This window comes from Botryllus schlosseri, chromosome 4 (genome assembly GCF_051294905.1).
Source record: "Botryllus schlosseri isolate E-star chromosome 4, Bs_hap1, whole genome shotgun sequence".
Classification (NCBI taxonomy): Eukaryota; Metazoa; Chordata; class Ascidiacea; order Stolidobranchia; family Styelidae; genus Botryllus; species Botryllus schlosseri.
In genome coordinates, this window is record NC_137239.1 from 13,404,186 (window position 1) to 13,419,718 (window position 15,533).

Sequence of the window (15,533 nt, forward strand, 5' to 3'; positions counted from 1 at the left end):
GAAATACCCGCCGGAGCGTCACTTCTGTGCTAATTTACGGCATATCACTCGCAATTTGCTCTAAATCTGACCTAAATTTTCAAAAAAGAGGACAAAAGGGCGTCCTCCGAGGACACTTTCAAAGAAGTCAAAAAAGAGGACAAATCCTCTTAAAAGAGGACGTATGGTAACCCTACTATAGCTTCTGGCGTCTATTGACATATCTACCTCGGGCCGCCGACAAGGCGCAGTAAATCACCACCAGTCATATTGATCAGCTGTAAACAACAGCACTATAATTGGTTTAAAAGTTACATTGAACAGTCAGCTTAGATACCAGTTAAATTTCTCGCCACATCAACCTTCGCTTTCAAACGGAATGCAATAGGTTGAAATCCTGCTACTGACTTACACGGCGATAACAATTGCAAGGGTTGTTGACCAGTGCTCACATCAAATCACTCGTGCATTGGAAGTACTATTATTTCAAAGGTTACTTGTCCTCTGAACTAGTGAATGGGGCAAAAATGATTGATTAAGGCCCATGAAAAGTATATATGGACAGGACAACGAAGAGGGGCCGTATCCTGTCTGCTTTACCAATCTGCTCCACGCGGCAAGCTGGAATGGAAGATAGAAAAGCTAACAAATTGCAAATAATTCAGGAAGTGAAAAAGAATATAAACCCATTTAGCAGTAGGTAACAAATACTATTGCCCTAGCTTAACTTCAATATTGGTCAATTAGATATCTGTATTTGTATTTTAATTGAGGAGGATGTATTTCGGGGAACTCATTGGGCAAATCATTCCATATTTTAGCAACACTGGAACTAAATAACTCATTTTCAGAAGATCATTTAGAAAACGCAGGAGGCAATATACTATTACAACGACGGGATTAAGATCGCATACCAGGCGAGTGATCGGTCGGATGGAATTCAAAATGAGTCAAATTACTATTTATTAAACGACGAAATTTATGTACCAGCTGATGAATCACAAACGTGAAGAATCTTTAGACATTTCAAAACAGATACCAGCTCATCCCTGCATCCTAACTTCGTAAGTGCTCTTATTGCTTTGTTTTACGGAAGATGTGAGGGTTTTATGTACAACCTGATGTCGAGTCCCCAGACACGAATGGCATATTAAGTGAGGTTGAAAAATCGCAACTTATATGGAGCGGAGTAAATGCCATGGCATCAAATCACTAAGTCAGGGGTTTCCCAGAGCACTTGTTACTTTGATAGTTGGAGAGTTAATGTGTGGTTTCCATGACAATCTTCGATCAAACGTGAATCTAAGGTTGGCTACTTCTGCGACTCTGTACATGCGATGGCTGGTCCGTATAAACTAATTGAGAACTGACCAGAGGAAGGTTTTGGATTGGATTGGATCGTTAAAGCTGAGTGATATTCGTATAGTTCGTAGCCGTTGGTTTATCTGCTAATAGCCAGTCGTGGGCCTCAACAGTTAAATCACAAAAACTGCATATCAATAAGGCCATATTAATCGGAATCAGCAAAATCAAGTACCGGAATGATTTCCGTTGTCGAAAAAAAATCGTCTTTCACGATGCTACTCGAATCAACATAATTAGGCTAATACTCCGCTCGGATCCCGGTATATATTCGAACCATTATTCCCAGCCTTTTGATGGCCCTATGAAAAGGCGTGATACAAAAGTCATTAATGTGGTTGATATGGATGGGATTCTTGTTACAACGTTGTATCTAATTGATACGGCTTCATGATAACTAAAAAATCCAAGTGATATAACAAATCTATATCCGCTGTCTCCCTCACGTAACAGCGCGACATTGATATCGAGTTTTTACGATTCAAATATCTATATTGCTCTATAAAATCACCGCGAGCTGGCAGCTCATTTTTCGATTATCCTGCGGTGAGTTAGCAACAACGTCCTTTCCCATGGGAAATCTTCTGGCCACCATAGGTGCAAAATTCTTACAGTACAAAACGAATCGGTATAACTAATTTGCCACAAAAGTTATAGCTGAAATACACTCGAATGTTCTTAACATTATGACGTCACAGTGAAACACGGCACGTCACCCATAGGTACATATACGAATCACTAACTCACGTTCGAATCATTCAAACTATGTTGACATGTATGTAGCGAATGATTTATGACAATGCGACTACAAGAATCCTGTGTTGTGGAATCTCTCTGACCGTAATTCTATGACTGCAAGCTAATAACTGAAGCGCGAATGATCTGTTCACAAGGACATTCTATATTGCTTCCCATCGTCATAGAATTTATTCAAACCCAAATGAATTCCTCTCACGTACATTGTCTCATTTACTTTGAATTATTAAAATGCCCAAGCCAAATCATGAATTCTAGTACATTTTTCACGCTACTGTATGTCTCAAGATTCGATTTGTCGCGCCCGCGCGCTTCGACGAGGAATAAATAATAAATGCTAGCACGAGGTCCACGGTAATACAATCGCCGTTTTCAAATACAGTTTGGCGTCTTTATCCTAAAACCCGTGCGGCGAAACTATAATAGGTTTTAACGTTGCGGCGAGCTCTGCCAAATTTCGACTGATGAATTCGTATCGCGGGGATCGATACTATCTATCGATGTAAAGCGCACAACTTGATTGAGTTCAATTAGCGCTGAGTTGATGCGATTTCTCTGGATAAGTCACGACTCTATCGATTTCATCAGTCAACTATTATTAATTTGCCCGTCTTTCATCTCGTGAATGGCGTTCAAACTCGTCTGACATACACACGGCACATCTGACTTGGGAAAATGAAGTAATAGGTTACTATTTGCGATATGTAAAATTATCATATCTGTAGATTTACATAACTTCTATATTCCCCATAATTTTTAAAAACATAAGTTACGTGAGTTAACATGTAGTCTTGAGGTTCATCTAGGCTCCTCCTCGCCATCTCATGCATGTAAGGGGTGTCTTATAAAAAACCTAGAAGTGGGCCGTGCTACCAGTCGGCAGTTACGGAAAAAAATAAAGAATATCGGCATGGTGTAAATGACCACAGTAGTCGATAAACACCATGAATACCACAAACAAACTATGTAGCAAATATTATAATGCAGGATTCACGGAGCACTTTCGTGTCTGCCAGTCGGTTATACATACTCCAGCGTTATGGTCAGTATACCAAAGTCGCAGAGATACGGTGAGATCAATCATATTGAGACTACCACAATTCCACCTCATCCACTTTATATGGCCCGTGCATGGCGTCACCTAATTCTCTTACAATTCCTTGTCGGTTTCATGCTGAAGGCCGCTGGGATATCGATACGTTCAAACTGAGTTAATATCGATCTCACTTGCTATAGATCACTGTTATACGAATCACCCTTTATTCAAATGACGGTAAACACCCGTTGGCTGTCTTAAATGCTCTTAACTCTCTTAGCGAAAAGCGTGTGTATTTCCACCCGTCTACCCCCTAGACATACGGTCGTGAATATACTCCCATGAAACACGAAGCCAGAACCTTCGTACTTATACCGGGGTATAAATCGAGTACATTCAGTACAGCAATTTAATCCAAATTATGCATGCACGTAGACACGCAGGATTTATGACCGCGATCTCATTCTGAGTTTTTCGAATCTGTAGCCCATTATATGGAGGCCCTTTTGGTGTGAATACACATTCTTTTCTTTAAAAGTGTGGAGTTCAATTAGGATAGACACTTTAAGATTATACTCACTTGAAATGGTGTCAACGTGAGGTTCACGTTTGCGCTCTTTGTGTGAACCTCCGTTATTTAGAGGTTCACGATCACAAACGAACCTTGGTAGGTTCTGCACTGTGAACCTATTTCATATATAACAATTTTCACTTCATTATAACATCTATGGTTGAAATTCTATGCATTTCAACATCGGATCACTCTATGTGTGGCGCTTGCAGTCTAAAACATCAACACTAAACGAAACGAAATATTCAGCATTCCGTTTTTGAATATTAATGACTCTCTGGTGTGAGCTTCACACAATCACGCAATCAGATAACATCAATAACAAAATACAATGCATGTAGGTGGTCAGAGAATCCTGACTGTTCAACCAATCAATGAAATTGATATTACGAAGTGGCCTACATCCGTGTGTAATGTGAAAAATCTAGCAGGCGTACGAGCTCCATCTTGATTTGATATGTTTGTCGTATCATAAAAACCAAATAATCCGTTTCATTTGGGTGTTGGTTACTGTATAACATGTCTATGTGGTAATATAGGTAGAAACCCGTTTAACTATTTGCTCAATATCAATGTAGCAACAGTCAGATGCCTAATACAATGTCCGGCCTGGCCTAGACCGTTAAGGCGTGAGCTTGTATTCTCTTGCAAGTTCTCGTCGAAATTGTCGGCAAAGCGACGTAGGGTATTAGATTTATGGGATTAATAAAGCATTTGATTGCTCCAGCTGATACATTTGGTGACGTTAAAAAGACAGCATTTACTTCAGCATTGTGGCATAATGTGGCCTGAGTCGTCGCTAAAGGTATCGTGAACATTCATATATCACTTTTCTGAAATGTAGGGTTAGAATTAGCAATATGGTCATTGGGTTCACGCTCGCGTTCACACAGAACGTTTTAAAAAGGTTCGCGTTCGCGCGTACCTGAACCTTTCATGGGTTCGCACCATTCCTACTATACTCACCAGCACCACATCACCTAGCACGTTACTAACCACTTGCCGCCCCATCGTGTACCAACCCATCAGTAATGTCATCGTGTTACTGGGAATGATAGTTCTCTATTCTGCTGCTCGAGCTTCAGTTCCTTCTAAATATATATCGCAACGCGCCCTAAGGACGAAGTGTTAGTTTTTCAGACAAACTCTTCCATTTAAGAGCAACGTTTATACGTTTGATAATATTAGCTGTCACATTACAATTGCCTTACCTGTGTAGGCCTACCATAAGGACATTTAGTGGTACTCGAACAACTTGTTGAACCACTATCGTAAGGGTTCATGACTCTGACGGCTTTCCTCATCAACAATCAACAACTCGATTAGCACGAGAAAGTCACGTGGCGAGATAGCGCAGTGGTACACCAATGGGTTGTCGGTTCGAGTCCGGCTGAGGTCGACTTCAGAATTCCTATAACTAAGTGTTGGAGGTTTTTCTAGGCTCCTTCTCGCCTCCTCGTCCACGTAAGCGGTGTCTTACAAAAAGTTTAGAAGTGGGTCGTGCTATAAGTCGGCAGTTACGGAATAAAAATGAAGAATATCGGCATGGTGTAAATGACCATAGTAGTCAACAAACACCATGATTCCATGAATACCACAAAAACGCTCGAGAAAGTTGTTGGGCCAAGGGAGTTACGTAAGGACGAACCTAATATGTTTTCAAGTAAAATATAATATGTATATAATTAGTATACGATGAAAGACGTACATGTTTGTCCGTAGGTTGAAGGATGAATAATCTTGAACAATTCCACATTCAAAATTGAACGTGAATAAGTTTGAATTGCCTTGAAATGCGTTAATACGAGGTGTGACAGCAACGAGTAAAGCCCGGCCTCTGAATCCTTCAATTATCATAATAGACATGATACGTCAATTGCAGCGTATCTGTTAAAATATCTTCGCATATCGCCGGCAATGCAGGTGGTATGTTTATACCTTGATTTTTCGCAGTCTGACCAATGTCTTCAACCATTAATGTCGTGTTTGTAATGAGCAAATAATTTCGCTTATGGAGCAGGAAACGCCCTGATTCTCCATAGCTTGAGACATAAGGCAACTCCTCGCGTCAAGTAATTACGAGGACAAATTCAAAAAGGTTGTCGCAGCAAGCTGGTGACTCGATCTGAAAGCATATTCAAACGCATATTATTATAAAGCTACAGTCTCTTTTCTTACGCGAATGTCGGTGTTAACAGGTCACCAGTATCCCGTCTGGGTCGCGATTATTACGAAGATTGTCACGACTCCTGACCACTTCAGCACATCAGGGAAATAATGCGATGTCTATTTGTGTACAGAAATGTATCCAATTCGTTGTTCGTAATTCGCTACGACGAATATTTCGTCGTCATTACGAACTGAAGCGTGACGAGGAATTTGAATACATAATATTCGCACCTAACAAGTTCAAGCTAAAGAAAGTAATAAGCGTTAGTATGGCAGGGCCACATTATCTCGCGGGACCCACGAGCGTTCCAAATAGAACCGCAGAGTGCCATACTAATAGAAGCATGGAAACTGACTGCAAACAATGACAACAAACAGTTGAGGTGTATTGGGTAAATTTTCACCATATTGTAAGGCGCCAATCAGGCTCCCGGCACTTCCTAGTAACAAATATAACTTTTACACCATCCCATGGATGGGGTTTCTGTTCATTATACCCTCATTTTGCGCCTTCTTGTAGTGGTAAAAACACTTGAATCCTTTGTCATAGCTCCATGAAAATTGATGTATATGACTCGTTTTTACCATCGTGGTTGGTGTAAAAGCAAGATTATTCACCGAAAAGAGGGGTTAACCCAATTTGCATCATACGCTAGGGTGCAAATTACGCCCTTTTCGTTTACAGTGATATAACATTTGAATGGTATATTTGTATTGAAATGAACCCGAATATTTTCGGCTGACGCTCCGGCTGACACTCCTTGATCGGTAAAACATGTTTCGCTTGACACCAAACTCGTCACCAAAAACATTACACAATATTTTAGGTGCGTGTAAGCAGTTGAACATTGATAGTGTTATAAAATTAGCGTATTTCTCAGAACCCTAATCTTTTCAGGATAGTGAATTTATGGCTACCAGAAGATAATCCTCCATTTGTCTCTTCCCCAACCCTAACTTGAACAGAGTACGATAAATGGATTTTCTTACTGTTGCGAAGTTATCGGTGTATAGTCGCTCACAGTTATACCTGAGATATATAACTATCCATTAGATCAGGGTGGGCAACCTATCGCATGTGCAGCGTGTCAAATTTCAAAAACTACTCCGGTTACTATGTTTTTTTCGTTTGTAGTTTTGGTTTTGCTCGAGTGTCAGCTAACAATATTCGGGTTTATTAGAATATGAATGATTGAATATACTATTCAATTGTATATTGAAGTTCTGTACCTCCAAGAAGCTCTTCAGTGATATAGCTGTAGAAAACGTCTGCACTGTATAACAGAATTCTAAAAGCTACGTGACCTCACTAAGATATATATTATCACGCCCGTCGCAAATGTGCTGCCTACGTTTATGGCGGATATTAGCAGCCTACATACCGCGCCCCGGAGATAATGAACGGATATAATGATTTCAACCAAATTGCCTTGGACAAACATCCTTATATCCTTTTCCCCCGCGTATTTTGATCTCGAAACGGAATAGACATTTCGGTTTATCGACCTCGTCTGGGATAAAATTGGAAATGGCTCAGTTCCGATTCGGTGGGACAGTGACACTTGACAAAAGAGGATATAAGACAGCGATAATAGCAGACCATATTTATTTAATTTCACTGTTCAGCGTTCATTCTTGCGAGTGATTTTGTGGGATACGTTGCGAAACATGCATAGCAAAGTTGTTCTGAGTTTGTTCCTAATCGTCGTACTTGTCTTGGAAGCGAATGCATATCACTGGCATCGACATCCTTATAGCGCTAACAGACGCCGGAGTCATATCCATTTCCCGCCTCGCCGCTATGGAGACGAACGAGTGGACGAGGGTGAAACCATCGACGACACGTTTCCGGTAGGTTGTCTGTTCGAACCCGTTTCAAAGCACCTACGTTAACAATGCTAGCGTGAAGCTAATTTTACAGACGGTTTATATTCGCCATTGTTTATTACTCATGTTTTATCGACAGTATTTTCATTTAACACTAGGGCTTATATTGCCTCATTCTCATCTAAGCAACCCTATAGTGTGGCCGGCTTTCGTCTGGGCTTTTGTAAGAACTGCTTACGAGGATGGGACGACGAGGAGGTGCCGAGATCAGGGGTCGGAAACTCTAGGCACTTGTTCCACAAGTGGCACGCAAACTGAATTTTCATGGCAGGCCAAATGATTTAACGCACACGACTTAATAACTTAAATATGCTGAAAAAATGAAACAGAAGTTTTGAAAATGGAAAATCATGTTGCGCCCGGGATGGTAACCCACCAACAATGATTTTGTTTGCAACACGATATCCGAAACTGCACCATGGACGGTCGAATGCGTTCAGTGGTCTTTTTTAAACCAATATGTTTTTCCTTTATCGAATAAAATATCCCAAGTTTTCTTGAAAGTTAGTTCGAATGAAGTTAAAACCTATTTGGTCTTACAAGCCTAGTTGGTTCTAAAACTTTTTATATCACTACCCAAATCTGAACTTTATCGGCTTTTCACGACCGAAGCCTTACACATCCGAAAAAAAAACGCATTTGAACGGTTAGTATGCCATACGTTTTTGGTGCATGTATGAAATGAAAAAGGTGACTAAAGCCATTGAAACATGGCTTCAGTCCAGGCATGTGCAATTTGTTGGAGCGTGACTATTAGAAATCGGCCATCTTTGCAAGAAATTAGGCACACATTATGTACACGATAGCTCTGGTGTAGTTACGATTCACATTTATACCCTTCGGCACCGATACGTTAGGAATCACCGACGTGAGCGATGCCGTTGCCAGCTTCGGATAGTCGGTTGGTGAAATTTTTTGCCTGAGACGATAATTGCGAAAATACCTTAAATATGTGGCACGCCAGTCGGTGTTATTTTAGCATTGCATACGAAAGGTTGCCGACCGATGGCCTAGATCAATCTTCAATATGTATAGCGGATATGGTAGTAGTACAAAAGACCATTTTTTGTAAACAGTACAAATGAGCGAAACCTACCTGGCTACATCGAAGAGGTAGACTTACTTTACTTCACTACTGACGGCCTCTGGTAATAGTGCACAATTAAAGTTGTAATTTGCGCTACCTCTATCAATGTCGTAACTTCGATTTTGATATTTCAGGACATGACCGAAAATGAATTTGAAAAGGCTTACGATGGTGAGTATCGATTTTTAATAGACAGAATTCCGTTGAGGTTTATGAAGGACTAGTTAAAACTAAACTGAAATCAATGATATGAATGTCCCAAACACCCAGCAATTATGTAGATAGAGCATATGGTGTGTCTAAACTGGTTCTATACCAATACCGAGAAAACCATTACCGAGAATGGACATTACAGAGAATATCATTACCGAGAATGGACATTACCGAGAATGGACATTACCGAGAATGGTCATTACCGAGAATAGACACCACCGAGAATGGACATTACCGATAATGACCAATGTCAAGAATATAGCTTACTGAGACTGACGTTGTCGCGAAATTTATACCTGAGCATCGATACCGAATGTGGCGACGCCGTGATGCACAGACACGACCTGTGCATATGCATAACATGCCTGCATTGCATATATTACATTCTCGGTAATGTCCATTCTCGGCGGTGTCCATTCTCGGTAATGTCCATTCTCGGTGGTGTCCATTCTCGGTAATGGCATTCTCGGTAATGGTTTTCTCGGTATTGACCGGACACCGTCTAAACTACTGGTCCCTTACATTTTCATGGTCTCGGCGATATATCTGATTTACAAATGTACCGTGACGTGACCCACCTCTACGTATAATTTGGTATGCTTATTACTGAAGGAAAGTTCAGCTCCTTCGTCAATACCGATTCACAGCTTATTTGGGAATTTGATTACCAAGCAAAGGCGAGACCGAAAACCCCTGGTATAAAAATGCAATTTATGTGCTATAGCTCTACATATCATCATCGGGGGTGCTAATTTTAACGGAAAGACGTAAGTCCAAATCAAAGTCTAATACCAGAGACGGCCAGATCCGGCATGCTGACTTCTCTGTTTACACGACTAGCACAGGGTCGCCAGCTCAAAGCGGATTGGCCTACTTTCACGTCAATCTTTATGTTGTTGTTGTTGCTCTCGTCTATATCTTGCCCATGAGATATTGTTGCTGAATCAGCCCATTGTTACTCTAGAGCTGTGGTTCTTTACCGGTGCTCCACGGAACACTAGTGAAGCTCAAGACGCACACTCATTGTTCGCAATTAGGCCTGATAAGTAGTGGAGTTGTGATAGTTGTGGTGATGGTTGAATTTAAAACAAACGTTGTTTTGAAGCACTTTGTTTAAACCAGCGTTTTAAGCAAATGTCATCTTAAAAAAACAGAATTGTGTTATTTTTTCAAACGTTGTTTAATTCTGCAATGATTGTGGAAATACGTCTGAAAACTAATGCAGTATGAGCTTACGGACGATTTGCACTCAAAATAGTCGACGTATGCGATGTGGGGTGGCTGGAACCCTCGAAATCGTCGTCTGTTCAACAGTTGGTACGGATTGGGTGTTCTGATTATGATGACAGCGGACCGTAAAAATGCTTCATAGCGATGTAGTCCTGGTTAAAGATACTTTTGGTCAGTTTATGACAGTGATCGGTAGCCCTTTTCGCCGAAAGAGACATATGTACCCTACATTTTCAATTGTCAATGACAATTCATGATTAAATATTCGTGACATCATGGATAAAAAAAACACAATAAAAACATGTTTTAAACAAGAGCCTTGTTTAAAACACGTTTGTTTTAAATTGATTTTTGTTTTAAATGCAACCCTAGTTGTGGTTGCACGTCATGTGCAGTGGAAGGTCTGCGTTCGATACCGTAAACCACGACCTTCTGAAATGCCAACTCAATCTTCACTACTTGTAAGCTCAGTTGTTAGTAATTAATTGGTATCAATCGCGTTTCGACCGAACAATACGATGACACTTTCTAGGGTGAAGCCTCGCATTTCTGAACCGGTAATTGAATGGAAGTCAAACTGATTTTCGTTTTGTGTGAAAATTAAATTCTAATGGTTTCGTTCTTTTACCACTCTGTTGACTTACAGTTCGTTTGAGCATTAATAATCTATAGTAAGGTATCGGATGTGTAATGTGTGAGACTTTCTCTTTTATGACTCATCAGAAATTACAGGTTCCGTGAAGGCTTGCAGATTAACGTAGGTGTTCGGCGGAGTAGCAAAGGTTGAGAACCTCCGATCTATAGTCTAGACCAGTGGTTATCAGATTGCGGGGCGTGCCTCCTTTGGGGCGTGAAAGCATCTGAATCTGGGCGCGAAGTCGCCTGAGAGAAAAAAAGTTTAGGAATTCGGAATGAGTCTATATTGTTCTATAACCTCCGAGTTTCAGACAATAATCCTAATTATAGAGCGATTTGAAATGTCCTAGGAGCGTCATACTATCCATTCGCCGATGCTTTATTGCAACTCATACCAGACCTTACACCGATCACAAGATGTCTGTGAATTAGGATTGGCTTGTGAATGCGCGTAGCGGTAGGTGTAAGCTGATGCTTTTATGGTCTGCCCGTCAATCATCTGTGCAGAGTGCGTAGAAAGACACACAGTTATGGAGAAATGAGACATTTGCTTGTAAGGTCGTCTCATATGCCATGTACAATATGCCTTTTGAATCTAAGGTGCAAGGATTTAAACCTAAGTGTCTTAGAACGTCAAGGTAACCACCAAGAGTGTTCTCAATTGAGAAACATTTTGTAGATTGCCAATTCATGGCATTCCAAAAGTAATCAATAGAATTATTAACCTGCAGAGCATCTGCGACCCGAAAAGAAGAATTGTTTGTCCCGCGAAAAAATGCCAAGTTTTAATGGCGTGTTGCCCCGGCCATTGGTTTTTGATTTAGTTCGTAGTCAGGTATGATTGAGCCTATAACCAAGCCAGGAAATAGACGGGACTTGACATCAAAATCACCACAAATACGTATATGTTACGTGCTACCATTGCACATGATTAGTTTTGACAATATCATGAACTGAAAGTTTTTTTCGCGCTTGGCGTGATCTACTTCCAGCTCGTAATTATTACTCTGTTTATAGTCCAGATTTCTTATTTGAGCGGTCACTCTGCAAAGATGACCTTCCATGCCATTAAACTATGCGTTGAGATTGCAAACATAATGTATTATTTTTTGATATGACGATACGAAATGCGCGGATCAAGAGGTATGTCTAAAATAGTTTAAGAACCACCGGTCTTGACGTTTGTAGGAAACTGCCCAATGGCCAGGCATCTCAGGTAACAGTAGAACCAATAGGTAAACGTCCAGAGCTTGATTCGGAATCCCTTGGTAGGACTCGAACCGATATAAGGCTATTACTATTGTAACGAATGTATGAAGACATATATATACTCTGCGACATAGAATGAATATTATCATTCACAAATATGCCTGTGACTAGGTTGATAATTTATGTGTAGGATAAATAATAAATTTTTTCAACTTTGCATTCTTGACTAGATGTCGCAGCCGTAAGAAATCGAATTTGGCCCCTGTGCCATTATTTCACCTGACTGAAGCGGCTGCGCAAACCATCCGCAAAGACAATAAAACATATAAATAATTTGCTTGTCCTGTTTCAGATTCTCGTGAATGAAGACAATGAAGCATTTCAAAAATTTTCTCGTGGGCGAACCGAATATTTTAAATCAGTTCAGATTTTTACTATGCCTGTTTGACGGATCCAAATCTTTGAATGACTCCTGCGAAAATATAAAATTCTCAGTATATAATCGCATCATCATCTGAACTCTCAAGCAAGGCAGGAATATTCTCCTGGCTGATGTCATTAGCAGTTCAGCGGTGTACGTGTGCTGTGTCACAGGACGGCGTCGCATTCTGTACGCTATTCAGCGTTACGTTACAATAAAGAGTTGGTCTGACCGAGATAATTGGTCACGGTCTAGTATCATGGCGGATTGAAATTCAAAATGGATATTTACGTTCCCAATGCATCAAACAAAAAGCCTCTGCTCGTTTCACAGCATAGTACCATGACCCCGAACTATGTCGGTTAATTCTGATTTATATCAGTGACTTGAGGTGAGGGTTCATGGTTGGTAAAATGATAAGGCACCGATCCATTTTTATAGTGTCAGAATTACAAATATATGAAACCAAACGGTTAGCTGATTCAGTTCGCCACTCGTATTTTATTACATTAGAACCCACCACACGCCCGCTACGCATGAAACTACTACATATCTACAATCGAAGGTAGGTAACCATGGGTATGGATGGAACATACATAACAGCTACATCCGTAAAGTAATGTATTTCTCCAGTATAGGGATGTCTCGAGTCACCTTCTTCGTATAACTTGACTTGGCTGGAGTCACTTTGCAAAAACGACTTGACTTGACTCGGCGTATCAGAAATGTGAATTGACTCGTGACTCGAAACAAAATTTACGGGTCAAATTCAAGTCATCAAGTAATCGGTATCGATAAAAATCACAGTATCTTGCACATGTTCGGATTGCCCTCGAAACGACGGTGTACCCTGTTACCAGGGCTTTGGAGCGGCTATAAATTTAAACTGCTCCAGCTCCAGCTCCGGAGCTTTCTCCTATCATACATTAGCTCCGGCTCCAGCTCCGGAGCCGCATTATTTCCACTGCTCCGGCTCCAGCTCCGGCTCAGGCTCTGAAATTATCGAATGGGCCTGTTTATATCAGGGGTGGCCAACCCGCGGGGCAAATGTGGCCCGCGAGAGGGTTTTGCGTGGCCCGTGAGGTAATTTCCTATTATATTATCGAAAATGAATTGCTCAGAATGTGAACTTGCAATGCCAACCAAAAATTACAATTCTGGCTCCGACACCTGGGATGTTGATGACTAAAATATCAGTTCCGACGCATTGGGAGATCCAGGGTCCAGTCACATTTTCAGTAAATCGTCGTACATTACAATACACTGAAATAGTAGCGAATATATTCTTCACGCTTCGCGTGTTTAATTGTCACACGATTTCTTGCTTGGTGGCCTAGCCCCTACCAAAATGAAAAAAACGCCTAATTTACCCGATTGAGTCTAACTGTATTCGCAATTACGGGAGAACGTATTTTCGAGTTTGCGCTCGCATAAAGATCGTCGACGGTGAAATGTAGGCACAAAATGATCGTCGCATATTATCGGAGACCTTCGATATCGATGTGACCAGACGCCGAATAGTAGTGTCCTTGCAAACTGAGCCTATCGGGTGATATACAATAGACCCTCAATATACTCAAGTATTAATATTGTTGACCTAGTTTATTTATTAAATTTGAAAATTTTACCCGCTTGGCGCGGTTAGTGGACCGTGCACTCGTTCGTCGATTGCATGTGCCCCTTTAGCTGAAAAGTTTGGCAATTCCTGGTCTATATAGATTAGTAATCTACCCATACGTTAGTCATCTATAGTAATCTAGTTTCTGTCAGCCGTCATTAACATCCGATGTAGCAACGAAGACATATAGGCTTGTGAAGTCATAATGAATACTTGTCAATTGTCGACAACATCATAGTTGCATGAGAACGCACTTTACTCTATGCCATTGCTGTGCAGTGTGCTCAGTAGGGTTGTCCTTAATTTGGAAAATCTCAAAAAATATGCGTATCCATGTCTCATTCTGTAGATTATTGATAAAAAAACGTCAATGAACCTGCAATGAGCTCATAGTAAAGTCGTTAACATTTGTTTAAATTCGTTTGAAAGTAGCTGCCGTAGAGTGGGCGTGTTAGCGACCATAGAACGGCGAGAAGACTAGTAATAACGAAATCATGACCATGTCTCTTGATTGGTTATTCAGCTATGCTTGAATGATCACGACCACAGCGACTTGCTGATTATATGCTTCTCTTAGTCCAAGGAGATCGCTAACGGCAATGATTATGTAAGCGCATTGTACATTGGTGATTTAATAATAAAATGAGACATCTGGTCATTCAATGTTTTAGTGTTAAAACTAGGTAACGATAGGTTTAGAGCACCAATAGCCTCTTACAGGCATGACAGAAGTGAAACAGCGAATGATTGTGAACTTATAGAACTGAGTATAGATCCAAGAAATACCTATATGATATGCTTGAGATTACGCCAAGTGGTCCTGCTTTTCTGGGTGCAGGTAAGGCATATTAGACATCACTAAACTGGTGCAGCATAACATGTGAGATGGATGCTGGACACAATCCTGTATGCTCAGAAGATATGTGGGCCGACCAGGTAGCTTACATTGGATTTCTGAAGAAGAGTGTAACTACCAGTCTGCCACACCGCTTCAATCCATCCTTTTTATGTCCATGTCTGATTTGATTCAAGCATTAGTCGTTATGCAGCCGGTAATGATCTAACATTCATTAAGGACATGCTAAGCAATACAAGCAAACTGTCTTTTTGCTGGTCCTACCAGCACAGTCTGTGCTTATCTTTGGACCTCTTTGCCCGGCATCATTGAGGACTTTGACAGCACTTGCGGGTATGATTCATTATGCTGCAAGAATCTGACAAGTGTCGAGCATAAATGACTGATTCATCTAGCCCTTACAGCATTCAAGACTTCAATTATATACCACGACAACAGCCTAATAAGATCAGACAAAGTAGTGTCAATGTCAAGCTTCATATTTGTATTCGATGATGGTATAT

At 40.7% G+C, this 15,533-nt stretch overlaps 1 long non-coding RNA gene across 1 annotated transcript; it reads left to right on the forward strand.

The window, feature by feature from the left end:
* The first annotated feature begins 7,430 nt into the window (after nucleotides 1–7,430).
* LOC145438156 (uncharacterized) lies at nucleotides 7,431–12,637 on the forward strand. The gene is made up of 3 exons (XR_013914857.1): nucleotides 7,431–7,724; nucleotides 8,982–9,018; nucleotides 12,488–12,637. It is a non-coding gene; the product is annotated as an uncharacterized LOC145438156 (long non-coding RNA).
* Nucleotides 12,638–15,533: the final 2,896 nt, after the last annotated feature.